This window comes from Rutidosis leptorrhynchoides, chromosome 4, assembly GCF_046630445.1.
Source record: "Rutidosis leptorrhynchoides isolate AG116_Rl617_1_P2 chromosome 4, CSIRO_AGI_Rlap_v1, whole genome shotgun sequence".
Classification (NCBI taxonomy): domain Eukaryota; kingdom Viridiplantae; phylum Streptophyta; class Magnoliopsida; order Asterales; family Asteraceae; genus Rutidosis; species Rutidosis leptorrhynchoides.
Window position 1 is genome coordinate 147,027,207 of NC_092336.1, and position 4,585 is coordinate 147,031,791.

Sequence of the window (4,585 nt, forward strand, 5' to 3'; positions counted from 1 at the left end):
GGTTGTTCCGAAATATATATAGATGTGTCGACATGATAGGTCGAAACATTGTATACGTGTCTATGGTATCTCAAGATTACATAATATACAATACAAGTTGATTAAGTTATGGTTGGAATAGATTTGTTACCAATTTTCACGTAGCTAAAATGAGAAAAATTATCCAATCTTGTTTTACCCATAACTTCTTCATTTTAAATCCATTTTGAGTGAATCAAATTGCTATGGTTTTATATTGAACTCTATTTTATGAATCTAAACAGAAAAAGTATAGGTTTATAGTCAGAAAAATAAGTTACAAGTCATTTTTGTAAAGGTAGTCATTTCAGTCGAAAGAACGACGTCTAGATGACCATTTTAGAAAACATACTTCCACTTTGAGTTTAACCATAATTTTTGGATATAGTTTCATGTTCATAATAAAAATCATTTTTCCAGAAGTATAGCTTTTAAATCAAAGTTCTTCTTAGCTTTTAATTATCCCAACCAAAACAGCCCCCGGTTTTACTACGACGGCGTATATCCAGTTTTATGGTGTTTATCGTGTTTCTGGGTTTTAAATCACTAAGTTAGCATATCATATAGATATAGAACATGTGTTTAGTTGATTTTAAAAGTCTAGTTAGAAGGGTTAACTTTATTTGTGAACAATTTTAGAATTAACTAAACTATGTTCTAGTGATTACAAGTTTATAACGTTGAATAAGACAGCTTTTTATGTATGAATCGAATGATGTTATGAACATCATTACTACCTCAAGTTCCTTGGATAAACATACTGGAAATGAGAAAAATGGATCTAGCTTCAAAGGATCCTTGGATGGCTTGAAAGTTCTTGAAGCAGAATCATGACACGAAAACAATTTCAAGTAAGATTTCCACTCGAAATAAGATTGTTATAGTTATAGAAATTGAATTAAAGTTTGAATATGATTATTACCTTGTATTAGAAAGATAACCTACTGTAAGTAATAAAGGTTTCTTGATCTTGGATGCTTACTTGGAATGGATTTAGAAAACTTGGAAGTAAACTTGCAATCTTGTAAGTATTCTTGATTTTATGAAACTAGAACTTTTGGAATTTATGAAGAACACTTAGAACTTGAAGATAGAACTTGAGAGAGATCAATTAGATGAATAAAATTGAAGAATGAAAGTGTTTGTAGGTATTTTTGGTCGTTGGTGTATGGATTAGATATAAAGGATATGTAATTTTGTTTTCATGTAAATAAGTCATGAATGATTACTCATATTTTTGTAATTTTATGAGATATTTCATGCTAGTTGCCAAATAATGGTTCCCACATGTGTTAGGTGACTCACATGGGCTGCTAAGAGCTGATCATTGGAGTGTATATACCAATAGTACATATATCTAAAAGCTGTGTATTGTACGAGTACGAATACGAGTGCATACGAGTAGAATTGTTGATGAAACTGAACGAGGATGTAATTGTAAGCATTATTGTTAAGTAGAAGTATTTTGATAAGTGTATTGATGTCTTTCAAAAGTGTATGAATACATATTAAAACACTACATGTATATACATATTAACTGAGTTGTTAAGTCATCGTTAGTCGTTACATGTAAGTGTTGTTTTGAAACCTTTAGGTTAACGATCTTGTTAAATGTTGTTAACCCAATGTTTATAATATCAAAAGAGATTTTAAATTATTATATTATCATGATATTATGATGTACGAATATCTCTTAATATGATATATATACATTAAATGTCGTTACAATGATAATCGTTACATATATGTCTCGTTTCAAAATCATTAAGTTAGTAGTCTTGTTTTTACATATATAGTTCATTGTTAATATACTTAATGATATGTTTACTTATCATAATATCATGTTAACTATATATATAACCATATATATGTCATCATATAGTTTTTACAAGTTTTAACGTTCGTGAATCACCGGTCAACTTGGGTGGTCAATTGTCTATATGAAACCGATTTCAATTAATCAAGTCTTAACAAGTTTGATTGCTTAACATGTTGGAAACACTTAATCATGTAAATAACAATTTCATTTAATATATATAAACATGGAAAAGTTTGGGTCACTACAAATGTTACTCTGCCCAAATCAATTACAGTAGCATTAATCCAGTCGTTAACATAATTCTGATCGATACTCCGATCATCATCGAAGTCAATCCACACTAAGATATTAACTTATTCGATTCCGATCGAATAAGGTTAATTCAATTGATTATTTTACGCCCTTGGAATCTAGATTCTAAATCGGGGTTCGCATAATTATTGGAGTTAAAACAATCAACCTACTCTTTTTCCAAAATTAAGCACTCAAATCCGAAATCTAATCACACTTAACGATTTTGGTTTGATCAGTTACTAAGCAAAGATTCTTTCAAGTGGGATGATGAAGCAACTACAACCTTCAATAATCTGAAATAACAAATGCAACAATCTTCAGTGTTGTCATTACCAGATATTACAAAAGAATTTTTAATTGAGACTGATGCTTCAAGAATAGGAATTGGAGCAGTTTTGCAGCAACAAGGGCATCCAATAGCATTTTTGAGCAAGACTTTATCCCCAAAGCATCAAGCTTTATCAACTTATGAAAGAGAATTCCTAGCAATCATAAATTCACTTGACAAGTGGAGGGGATACCTGCTTGATAGGCACTTTAAGATTGTTAATGATCATGTGAGTTTGAAGTACCTGTCACGTCAAAGATTATCCACACTAACCTAGTTTAAATGGCGTCCAAAGTTGATTGGCTTTGATTATGAGATTAACTATAAAACGGGCAGTGATAATGGGGTAACAAATGCATTATCAAGAGTGGCAGGCAGCCTTACTTTGTATCAAATTACAGTTACTTCAGTCACTAATGACATATATGAAAAGGTTTGTCATTATTCTGGCAAGTGTGCAAGGGTGCAACAGTTGATAATGGCAAGGGTGCAACAGTTAGACCCAAAATATCACCATTATTCTTTTGATGATGGCAAGTTGTACACGGCAAGGGTACACCAGTTATGTAGTGACCCGAACTTTTCCATGTTTATATATATATTAAATGAAATTGTTATTTACATGATTAAGTGTTTCCAACATGTTAAGCAATCAAACTTGTTAAGACTTGATTAATTGAAATAGGTTTCATATAGACAATTGACCACCCAAGTTGACCGGTGATTCACGAACGTTAAAACTTGTAAAAACTATATGATGACATATATATGGATATATATATAGTTAACATGATATTATTATAAGTAAACATATCATTAAGTATATTAACAATGAACTACATATGTAAAAACAAGACTACTAACTTAATGATTTTGAAACGAGACATATATGTAACGATTATCGTTGTAACGACATTTAATGTATATATATCATATTAAGAGATATTCATACGTCATAATATCATGATAATATAATAATTTAAAATCTCATTTGATATTATAAACATTGGGTTAACAACACTTAACAAGATCGTTAACCTAAAGGTTTCAAAACAACACTTACATGTAACGACTAACGATGACTTAACGACTCAGTTAAAATGTATATACATGTAGTGTTTTAATATGTATTCATACACTTTTGAAAGACTTCAATACACTTATCAAAATACTTCTACTTAACAAAAATGCGTACAATTACATCCTCGTTCAGTTTCATCAACAATTCTACTCGTATGCACCCGTATTTGTACTCATACAATACACAGCTTTTAGATGTATGTACTATTGGTATATACACTCTAATGATCAGCTATTAGCAGCCCATGTGAGTCACCTAACACATGTGGGAACCATCATTTGGAAACTAGCATGAAATATCTCATAAAATTATAAAAATATGAGTAATCATTCATGACTTATTTACATGAAAACAAAATTACATATCCTTTATATCTAATCCATACACCAACGACCAAAAACACCTACAAACACTTTAATTCTTCAATTTTCTTCATCTAATTGATCTCTCTCAAGTTCTATCTTCAAGTTCTAAGTGTTCTTCATAAATTCCAAAAATTCTAGTTTCATAAAATCAAGAATACTTCCAAGATTGCAAGTTTACTTTCAAGTTTTCTAAATCCATTCCAAGTAATCATCCAAGATTAAGAAACCTTTGTTACTTATAGTAGGTTATCTTTCTAATACAAAGTAATAATCATATTCAAACTTTAATTCAATTTCTATAACTATAACAATCTTATTTCGAGTGAAAATCTTACTTGAAATTGTTTTGGTGTCATGATTCTGCTTCATGAACTTTCAAGCCATCCAAGGATCCTTTGAAGCTAGATCCATTTTTCTCATTTTCAGTAGGTTTATCCAAGGAACTTGAGGTAGTAATGATGTTCATAACGTCATTCAATTCATACATAAAAAGCTGTCTTATTCAACGTTATAAACTTGTAATCACTAGAACATAGTTTAGTTAATTCTAAACTTGTTCGCAAATAAAGTTAATCCTTCTAACTAGACTTTTAAAATCAACTAAACACATATTCTATATCTATATGATATGCTAATTTAATGATTTAAAACCCAGAAACACGATAAACACCATAAAACTG